This window comes from Zea mays, chromosome 7 (genome assembly GCF_902167145.1).
Source record: "Zea mays cultivar B73 chromosome 7, Zm-B73-REFERENCE-NAM-5.0, whole genome shotgun sequence".
Taxonomy (NCBI): domain Eukaryota; kingdom Viridiplantae; phylum Streptophyta; class Magnoliopsida; order Poales; family Poaceae; genus Zea; species Zea mays.
The window spans coordinates 147,455,321-147,466,953 of record NC_050102.1 but is presented as its reverse complement, the minus strand read 5'-3'; the positions used below and the strand labels follow the sequence as shown (position 1 = coordinate 147,466,953).

At 45.7% G+C, this 11,633-nt stretch overlaps 1 long non-coding RNA gene across 1 annotated transcript; it reads left to right on the top strand.

The window, feature by feature from the left end:
* The first annotated feature begins 1,813 nt into the window (after positions 1–1,813).
* Positions 1,814–4,509, top strand: LOC103633050 (uncharacterized). The gene is made up of 2 exons (XR_556299.3): positions 1,814–3,866; positions 4,249–4,509. It is a non-coding gene; the product is annotated as an uncharacterized lncRNA (long non-coding RNA).
* The last annotated feature ends 7,124 nt before the right edge of the window (positions 4,510–11,633 follow it).

Below are 11,633 nucleotides of genomic sequence, written 5' to 3'. Positions count from 1 at the left end.
GCATGAGGGAACGACCAGACCAGCCGAAGCATTGCGCGAGGCATTAAGACCTCGGAGGAGTCAAACCACTCCTCCGAGGCCTCGGGGGCTACACCCAGCGGGTGCGCTCGCGCGCACCCACCAGAACAAAACGCAACCGAGAAAGGCTGGTCCCCTTGCAAAAAAGTGCGACAAAAGCCTCCAAGCGAGTATTAACACTCCCTTCGACGCTCGGGGGCTACTGTCGGGGACCATAATTAGGGGTACCCTCAAGGCTCCTAAATCTCAGATGGTAACCCCCATCAGCACAAAGCTGTAAAGGCCTGATGGGTGCGACTAAGTCAAGGATCGGTCCATTCGAGGGACGCAATCACGCCTCGCCCGAGCCCAGCCTCGGGCAAGGGCAGCCGACCCCGGAGGATCTACGTCTCGCCCGAGGCCCCCCTCCAGCAACGGACACACCTTCGGCTCGCCCAAGCCCAGTCTTCACCAAGAAGCAACCTTGGCCAAATCACCACGCCGATCGACCAAATCGCAGGGGCATTTAATGCAAAGGTGGCCTGACACCTTTATCCTGGTGCACGCCCTCCAGTCGATAGAGCCGAAGTGACCGCAGTCACTTCGTCGCTCCACTGACCGGTCTGACAAAAGGACAGCGCCGCCTGCGCCGCTCTGACTACTGTGCCACTCGACAGAGTGAGGCTGACAGCGGCCAAGCCCGGCCCTAGGCGCCATGGGAAACTCTGCTTCGCCCGACCCCAGGGCTCGGACTCGGGCTCAGCCCCGGAAGACGGCGAAGTCCACTCCGCCCGACCCCAGGGCTCGGACTCGGGCTCAGCCTCGGAAGACGACGAACTCCGCTTCGCCCGACCCCAGGGCTCGGACTCGAGCTCAGCCCCGGAAGACGACGAACTCCGCTCCACCCGACCCCAGGGCTCGGACTCGGGCTCAGCCCCGAAAAACGACGAACTCCGCTTCGCCCGACCCCAGGGCTCGGACTCAGCCCTGGCCTCAGCCGACGGTCTCCGCCTCGCCCGACCCGGGGGCTCGGACTCGACCTCGGCCTCGGAAGACAGACTCGACCTCGACCTCGGAGGAGCCTCCACATCGCCCAACCCAGGGCACGGACCAACCACGTTAAAAGAAGGCGCCATCATTACCCTACCCCAAGCTGACTCAGGCTACGGGGAACAAGACCGGCGTCCCGTCTGGCTCGCTCCGCCAGACAAGTAATGATGGCGCCCCGCACGCCCTATGACGGCGGCGGCTCTCAGCCCCCTTACGGAAGCAAGAGGACGTCAGCAAGGACTCGACAGCCCCGACAGCTGTCCTTCCACCAGGCTCCAGCGCTCCTCCGACGGCCACGACACCACACGAACCGGGTGCCAAAACCTCTCTGGCTGCCACGATGGCATGTACTTAGGGCGCTAGCTCTCCTCCGCTAGACACGTTAGCACACTGCTACACCCCCCATTGTACACCTGGATCCTCTCCTTGCGCCTATAAAAGGAAGGACCAGGGCCCTCTTACAGAGGGTTGGCCGCGCGGGGAAGGACGGGACGGCGCTCGCGTGAGACCGCTCGCTCCCTCCCGCGTGGACGCTTGTAACCCCCTACTACAAGCGCACCCGACCTGGGCGCGGGACAAACACGAAGGCCGCGGGATTCCACCTCTCACGCCCGTCTCCCTCCGGCTGCCTCCCCCCTTCGCGCTGCGTCTCGCGCTGACCCATCTGGGCTGGGGCACGCGGCGACAATTTACTCATCGGTCCAGGGACCCCCGGGTTTCGAAACGCCGACACAACTACAACATGAGAAAAATAAATATGCACTTTGAACAATATTAACGTTTATTTTGATTACCAATTTCTTTCTCACATACTGCCTTCGTAACTCTAAACCTAGCCGATTCATTTCTAGCAATAACCGCCCCATCCATCGTCCTCACCGCCCCCATCTAGCGAGCGCTGCCGAGTAGCAACGCCCCCATAGCCGGCGCCCTCGCATAGCGGCCAACCGCAGCTGGCCAGACAGTCAGCGCCCTCACCTGACAGCCTCGCTCTAGCCTTCAGCCCACGCTCGTCGCGCCCCCACAGCCAGCGCCCTTGCCCCGGCCATCTTTGTCTAGCCTCCAGCCCACGCCCGCCGCTCGTCGCCTGCGCCATGGTGCCAGCTAGCCGCTGCCTAGCCCAGCCCTAGTAGGCACCAGTCGCACTGCCCTAGGCCCCACACATCTGCCCTGTGAGCGCAGGAGGTTTCTGTGCGTTTTTTGGGAGAGGACTGAATCAATAATTGGTTCTTTATCTCTTGTACTTCGTTGGGATTCTTTACTCTTGTAGAATTTATAATTATGTCTCATATAGATTATATATTTGCTGGAATCAAAGTTAACTTGATGTTTTATTGAGGCAGGGCCAACATGATCCGAAGATGATGATACAAGTTCCACACTGACAGTGGAAACATTTAGCTTCTAAGAGCTCTCTGCTACAACTAATAATTTCAGTAAGACTCTCAGGATAGGCTCTCGGGGCCAAGGCACAGTCTATGAAGGCCACTTACCCCGCATTGTATAGGTCAATTTCTGCTATGTGTCATAGTAATACATACATCTTAAAACTTGTCGTTGTGTCACCATTGAGCTAATTGTGGATATTTGATTCTGTACTTAGAATATGCTACATGTCTTTTATGGTTACTATTATAATTTTCGTATTATAATAGTTCACTATTTGTTCAGCCAAGTTGTTGTCAAGCTGTTACTACTATAACATCTTTTATTAGGAAGCTCCAGTCGAGTGGCCTCGTCCATTGTGTAGCTTTGTTTATGGAAAACAAATAGTTCATTTTTTGGTCTGCTATGTTTTTCAACTGAACTGGAGGGCAACATATAGAGGTAATTCCACAATTATAAACCACTTGAACTTTCATCGTCGGTACTGCTTTATTTATTATTTTGTAGAGTGCACTTGTCTGGCCAATTTGGATCTTTTAGATATCGTGGCTAAATGTAGTTCAGGCTCATTAAAATTGAACTTTATTTGTTTGCTTAGGAAAAATGCAGGTCTAGGAATAAAACTGCAACTCCGTTAGGGTTATGTGTTAGGGTTATGTTTGTTTGTGAACATGTGTATGTAGTATATCCATAAAAAGAAAGTAGTTTAGCATCTTTGGCGTAAGAGTGTGTTGCTGATTGTGTGTGTGAAAGCAATCTTTTATCATTTTAATCATGGTTGCTTTTGAAAGTTTTGAGTATATGCCACATGCATATGTTCTAATTTTGTTATTTACTATTGTTTACATTCCAAATTATAAGTTGTTTTGGCTATTCTAGGTTCATAGTTTTTCTATGCACCTAAATATAAACTATGTCTAGATACGTAGCAGTCTTGAAAGTCAAAACAACTTATAATTAGGAACAGATGGAGTAAGTTCTAATGCTCAAGTGGTTAGATATCTGCATCACTGGAAATTCAATGAAAATATCCTCGTCATGCTACTAACGGTGTTATGTGACGATGAAGTCTGGAGTATCTCACTCGTTCTTACTAATTGAGATTTGATATTTTAAGGTTTTCTAGTTCTCTGTCTTGTTAGATTAAAACTATGTCAATTTTAGCTTAGATCTAATGCCATGTTTTTTTTATTTTTACCCTCTGACAGGCAGGTTGTTGCATGTCATTCACATTGATTAAAGAATAGCTCAAGAAAAAAGACCTAAACTAAAATGCCAAGATCTTTAGTTGTTGGGTTTATATGTTTGTTGCGATGAAAGTGATTATTATGTTGTTTCTTTTGATATTACAGTTGGGATCCACTGTGATTAGGTTGAAGACAAAGGATGGTGTCGTCCTCGCTATTGAGAAACTTGTGACCTCACCACTACTGGTACTTCATGCATTCTAAATGTGATTTGATGGTTACCTATTTATTTTATATCATTTTTCTTTTCTATAGAGGAAACAGAACCTTATAAATCATTTTAGTACTCCCATAATGAATATTCTATGATATTATGGCTGTTTTTGTTCCTTAATTTTTGAAAGGCAGTGGATATCAACTACACCTATTCACATTGCTAACTCAATTGAAAAATAGAATTATGTTGCAAGGTGCACAAGGTCTTGACATCCAAAATGTGAAGTGTGTTTGTACAATAGAGATGGATTTATGCATTCTGATATGCTACCATTTGTTTTGGTTTCATTTCATTTTATCCATATCTCTTATCTTATTTTCATACCTTTTTGTTGATATGATACAATGGAAGCATTTGTGGCTGAGGCTAGAATAGAAGGGAAGAATCTAAGACCTCTATTGAAGCAGATTGTATAGAAGGGAAGAGTCTTCAAGATATTGGTCTTGTAGTTGCAACAAAGAGAAGAGACAATGGTGGTGATGCTATATCTATAGAAGTAGCAACGTTGGTATTGTAGCTCCAAGATTTGGTTGTTGATGAATGATATATATGATAATACATTGTTAAGTATATGTGATAATCATTGATTGTTATTTAATTATATTGGGTTGTGATTCTTGTGCCATTAACAATGGTGATAGTTAAAAATTAAAATGGCATTGGTTAGACCAAATGTTTTGTGACAAACAAAATAATCATAGTTTGAATACCACGTAAGGTCAATGTCATGTCATGTGAGTGTTTAATTTTGTGACGTTTTCTATCATATGTGGAGGCATGTTGTGGTGTTTTTTTGTAGATTGTTAATGACAAAAAAGTGTGTCATAAAACTATGACGATGAATGATATGTCACTAAATTTATGACGAAAAACCATCAAACGTTATAGAACATGTAATGCTACGCATGATAGGTGACGAAGTGATTTTTGTCATGGAGATGTCATAAAATTTAAAATGTGACATAAATTCAAGGTTTTATGACATAAAGGGGATGCCACAAAAGGTCACAAGTGTTGTAGTGACTTCATGAGTACTCCTGTTGTGCCCCTTCTGTACAGCGCATCACCAATGAGGGTGTAGTGGGCTGAATGCCTTGCGATGCGTTCTGCTGCGGCTTTATCATCCGGTTCTTCTCCATTCTTTATATATCTAATTATGGGTTCCCTCCAGTCATTAGAGTCTGACTCTAGCTAGCTCAAAATATTGCACTCTTCTGCTTGTTCTGGTGAAATGCTTGGATGTGGCACCTCTTGGACAAAAACTCCAGGTGGGACCTGAGTCCGACTAGATCCTAGTTTCGACAACGCGTCTGCTGCGGCGTTGCGATCTCTTTCCACATGATGAAATTCTATCCCTTCAAATTTGTCTTCCAGTTTTCGGACGGCTGTGCAATACTTGCCCATAGAGTCATTCGAGCAATCCCATTCTTTATTTATCTAATTATGACCATCAGTGAATCTCCGTATACCATCAACCTCTTAATGCCCAGTGATATGGCAATGTTCAATCCATGGATCAAAGCTTCATATTCTACTGCATTATTGGATGCTGAGAATAACAACTGAAGAGCATATTGAGTTGTTCACCTCCATGTGCAATGAAGAGGATCCCTGCGCCTGCTCCCTACAGCTTCAGCGAGCCATCGAAATACATCTGCCATACTTCTACAGTCTCCAGGTTATCTGGTACTTGTTGCTCGATCCACTCTGATACGAAGTCAACTAGTGCTTGAGTCTTTATTGCAGTACGAGGCTGAAACTCAATGTCGTGAGCTCCTAGCTCACAGGCCCACTTGGCTATTCTTCCAATGGCTATTCTTCCATATTGGAAACTCGATGACTACTATGACTTTGTGGTCATTGAAGTAGTGACGGAGCTTGCATGCAGTTAGAAGTACTGCGTACAATAGTTTTTGAACTTGAGGATACTTCTTCTTAGATGGCCCCAGAACTTCGCTGATGAAGTAGACGGGATGCTGTACTGGATATGCATGTCCTTCCTCTGCTCGCTCGACTACCAACATGGTGCTCACCACGTGAGTCGTGCAAGAGATGTACAACAACAGATCTTCTGCCGGCTGGTTTGGTGTGGCTCGGCGTGGCGAATTTAGCACAGGCGGTGTGGTCAGGAACTTCTTCAGTGCATCAAGAGCTTCCTGAGCTTCAGAGGTCCACTAGAACTTGTCCACCTTCTTGAGCAATTTGTAGAATGGTAGGCCTTTTTCTCCTAACTTTGATATGAACCTGCTTAAAGCTGCCATGCATCTGATAAGCCTTTGCACTTTCTTCTGCGACCGTGGTGCTTCCATCCTCATGATAGCTTCAATCTTTTCCAGGTTAGCTTCAATTCCTTGGTGGCTGACAATGAATCCGAGCAATTTCCCTACTGGTACTCCAAAGACACATTTTTCTGGATTAACCTTCCACCGGAATCGCCTCAGACTGTTGAAGACCAGCTGCAAATCTTCAATGAAGTTTTCTGAGTTTTCTGTTTTGATCACTACATCATCAACATAAGCTTTTACCCACTTGCCCCAGTGATCGGCTAAGCATGTTTGAATGGCTCTCTGGTAAGTCGCTCCAGCGTCCTTGAGGCCAAACGGCATGGAGGTATAGCAGAAGGCTTCAAACGGGGTAATGAATGTTGTTTTTTCCTCTTCTTCTTTTGCCAAGCTGATTTGATGGTATCCCGAGTAGCAGTCCAAGAATGACAGCATAGAGCATCCGTGTAACACCTCAGGTGTTACCATGGCTAGAGCACACCTTGGTACTAATGACTGTGATCACATGTGGTAAAAACTTAAGGAGAATATAAGAACCTTGGAGACCATGTGTTAATCAAGATTGTTAATGACCTAAGAGCATCACTCAAACTTTGGTGCACTCACTACCTTGGACAAGAGGAGAGTAAACCCTAAACCTCTCTTGAATCCTATCTCCCAAAACCATGGTTGAGAGGGGGAGAGAATAAGCAAATGTGCAAACCATGAGTTAATCTTTAACCAAACTTTAAGTAACCTTATAACCAGCAATTATGGGAAGGAAATGTTGCAAAAAGACCCCTGGAGAAACCCCAAATCCATTCCTTAAGTAGAGAGAGAGCGCTAGAGCTCTCTAATTCTCTCTAAGTCAAAAACTACACCTACACTAAAGATCAGCCGTGTTCACCTTGGAGATGGCACCAAAACCACCTATGTTCTATACCAAAAATGTGGCATACCACCTAGGGCACCCACTGGAAAAAGTTGAGCCCGAGACCTTGACGTTTGACATGCCTTGGCATGGTTTTTGTCGCGAGGTGGGCAGAGTGACATACCTGATTTGGCGACCGAAGATCTCCCTACCTAGGCCATATCTGCCATGGCAACTCACGGATGAGAGACAACCCTAGGTGCCAGGAAAAGACTCGCGCCAGATTTTTGCCAAGATTCGCACATTTGCGACTTGGGCGAGCTGTGGAACACGGGCAGAAGAAAAGCTCCACGTGTTCGACGCGCTCTGTGCACGCCAGAGCACGCCCGCGCGTGCCCCACGTCGCGCCAAAGGCCAGCCGACGCCATGGCCTGCGCCTGCGCCTATAAAACCCGCTCGGGCGTCGACCACACTCTTCCGCGCACGCTCAAACCTCACCGGAGCTCAACTCACCGTCATTTGCCCGTGCGCGGCGTGTCCGCGGCCACCCGAGCCCCTGCCGCCGTAGACCGGCCAACCCAGCTTTTCCCAACCCCGTCCAACCCTCGGAGACGAGTGAGCACACCTCGGTGAAGCTCCCCGAGCGAGGAATCGAAGCCTGCTTCGCCGGAGAGGCCAGTCCACGGTCGCCGGAGTTCACAACCCCGCCGGAGTGCGTGGACCGGGTAATCCACTGAACCATTTTCTGATTCCTTGTGCACACAGTCTCTACGTCACCCCGTGGAGCTCACCGTGCCATTGGATTGAACCAGATCGCCGTGATTTGGCCGGCACACCCGCCGCCGACGAGGACACCCGCCTGCGCACATGGACCGAGTGATTCCGGCCATCCCCTCCGTCGAGCCGTACATCGCTTGGACCGCCAGAGCCTCCCCGAGCCAACCCCGCCCCTCGCCGGACCTCCCTCGCCGTCGGTAAGCCGCGCCACCCTTTTTTCTTGCGGGTACTGTTTAAACCTAGGGAAGGACCGCAGGGGAGAAGGAAAGAAGTCTGGGGGGTTTTGTGAAATGTCAGTGACTCAAATGAATAGTAACGCAGGGGTATAACTGAGAGAGTTAGTTTGGAAATAACCTAGGGTCCTCGGTGTAAACTGCTTTTCTAGAAAACCTTTATTAAATCTGATTTTAAATTTGAACAGAAACTTTAATAATTCATAACTTCTGTTTAGTTCATCAAAATTTGGTCAAACCAATTTTGTCAGACTTTAAATAATGTAAACTGCTTAGGAAAATATAAAACCCTTAAGTACTGCAGAAAACTATAAGGTTCTGATTTAATTATTGTTTTGGCCAAAAGCTAAATAATAGGGCAAAAAAATAGTTGCACTATTTGACTAGGGTTAGAAAAATTTGGAGAAGTTTATATCCACCTACTGACCTGTTTAAAAATGCTAAACTTCTCTGTCCAACCCATTAAGTTGGTTTTTGCCATTTATTTTACAATATGCTTAAAGTTAAGAAAAATAGAAAAGGTGATTTAAATAATGAACCAGAGGGCACCCCTATTTTTGTTAGAGTACTTATTCAATGTAGTTTACTAGGAAAATCTACTATACCCTGGTTTAATATGAAATAAGTAGGATCCCTTTTATTTTAAGAAAACAAGGAAAACTTAGAAAAACCCTACAAAAATAATCCCAAGGTGAAAGCACCCCAACCCTTGGGATAATTAATGTTTTGTTATTAAGAACTTAGGAAAAATATGAAATCTGCTGTTTGACATTTTTCAAATAATAATGTAGTAGAAAGTGCCTTTTTGGCATTTAACTTTAGAAAATCATAACTAAATGACCACCCCTTAGCTTTCTGTGATTTTTGGCACAGAAGCCTATTATTACTATTAGATGCCAACAAAAATAACCCTTAGGGCAGAACTCACCTCTAATTAAGAGATGTAGTGCTAAGTGGCCCATTTTACACAACTTTTGTTAGTTTTGTCTAAAGCATAGACTTTTTATTTTAAACCTCAAATTCCTAGAACAGGCTATAATGACCAATGGCAACCCACTGTAATTTTTACAAAATTTTTGGAGAAAGTTAAACTACTGTTGTAGTTCAAACCCCCAATAGAATTCATAAATAGAAAATAAAGAAAGGAAAATGAATAATGGAAATTAGTGTCATCCTAAAACCCTTTGTAAATTGTCCACTAAAATATATAAAGGAAATACCAATCCACTATGCCTATCCGTAGCAAATCCTAAACCTAGAAGTGATAAGCATAAACCATTAAAAGCCTCGTATGACCAAGCAAACCCTGAGTTACTCATTAACTTAGTTTTTCTTCTCTTAGCATAATATTATTAAATCCTGCATAATCATGACATACATGTTCATTGCATTTCGATAGACTGTAACCTTGCTGACGGAGAGTACGTCCTCGTGCCGGAGCAAGGAGCTGCTCAAGAGGTAGCCCCGGATCCAGCACCCGAGTCTGCACCAGAGGATCTGCCTGCCACAGCCTTGGAAGGCAAGCCCCGGTTTTATGCATAACCGTTTATATATGCTATTTTACTACACTTATTGTTTGTAGGCTTGTATTGTGCACTTAAGTGTAGGAGTTGACTGAAACCCTAGTTGCATGAACTCAGGATTCCTTTTTGAGATGGATACTAGTATGCTAGGTCGAGTAGTTGCTTTCTTTAATTAGGATCTCGGTAGAAGACGAGTGATTTTTCTAGCACTCGCGTGAGATCAGGAATTGGTTGTACCCACTTTTCATATCATAATGATAGTTGGTTGGTGGACACGGATCCATGGGGATGTGTGGTCTACGAGGTGAAATTGGAATAAGGATTAACTTGCGGATACCTGTGTCAAGCGTTTGAACGTACTAAACATATGCCGAGAAATATGGTAAATCGGTAAGCCTAGTACCTGATTGAACCTGGCAGCAGATTGCCCTCCTCACACGACCTGAGACGTGGTCTCCCATTCCGGTTATGGTGGGTACAAGTGCGGTCACTGCACGACGGCGGTCGGGGTCAGTGAGGCATTGTACGCCAAGGCGGTGAGCCCCTCTCTGCTGACGGGGAATCGATGGGGACGGTTGATGTGTGTGAGGACGGAGTGCCTCGCCACGTCGTGTGTTTAGGTTTACCTTGCAAGGATAAAAACTCGATTCGAATCGTCTGCTTCTCGCAGCTAATGAGACTGCTTGATCCATTGTACTGCATTGAGTAACAAGTGGAAATATGATGAGTTGATATAAGATGTTGATTGCTAATAATGTTTGCTACTATGTATGAGTAGATAGTACACATTTAGCCTTAAGAGAGTCACACTTAAATTGACAAAGTTAAAACTTGACTTAGAAACTCAGCTAGTGCTTTTGGCAACCAAACCCCACAGCCAAACAGCTGCATGTCTAGAGGTAGAGGAGTAGACTCCTCACACCGGGTAAGTCTAGCTGAGTATTAGTATACTCAGCCTTGCTTGTGGCCTAATTTTACAGGTTCTCTAGAGGACATGGTTGCTGGAGTGACTTGGCCGTCCATCTTGCCACCGGGTTGGACTGTCGAGTGGGACCCTACCTCGACTGAGGAGGAGCATGAGGAGTGATGGGACAGGCTTCCCCATCTCTCTGTTTATTTACCGTTAGTTTATTTCCGCTGCACTTCGAACAATGATGACTACTTTTGCAAAACTCCGATGGTGATGTAATAATTTTAATACTCTTACATGCATGGGTTTATGCTTTATTGTATTTGCTCTGTGACTCACCATCGAGTGAGATTGTGGTACTTGATCCTGTCAGTGGCCATGTCGGACTAGATCCGAGGGATTGACGGGTTATTTCCATTTAAGTGTGGTCTAGCCTCTAAGGCAGGGCTTAGGCACTTAAGTTGGAATAATCCGGGCAGTTCCGCCACAGCTGGTATCGGACGGAGTGCCTCGCCACGTCGTGTGTTTAGGTTTACCTTGCAAGGATAAAAACTCGATTCGAATCGTCTGCTTCTCGCAGCTAATGAGACTGCTTGATCCATTGTACTGCATTGAGTAACAAGTGGAAATATGATGAGTTGATATAAGATGTTGATTGCTAATAATGTTTGCTACTATGTATGAGTAGATAGTACACATTTAGCCTTAAGAGAGTCACACTTAAATTGACAAAGTTAAAACTTGACTTAGAAACTTAGCTAGTGCTTTTGGCAACCAAACCCCACAGCCAAACAGCTGCATGTCTAGAGGTTGAGGAGTAGACTCCTCACACCGGGTAAGTCTAGCTGAGTATTAGTATACTCAACCTTGCTTGTGGCCTAATTTTACAGGTTCTCTAGAGGACATGGTTGCTGGAGTGACTTGGCCATCCATCTTGCCACCGGGTTGGACTGTCGAGTGGGACCCTACCTCGGATGAGGAGGAGCATGAGGAGTGATGGGACAGGCTTCCCCATCTCTCTGTTTATTTACCGTTAGTTTATTTCCGCTGCACTTCGAACAATGATGACTACTTTTGCAAAACTCCGATGGTGATGTAATAATTTTAATACTCTTACATGCATGGTTTTATGCTTTATTGTATTTGCTCTGTGACTCACCA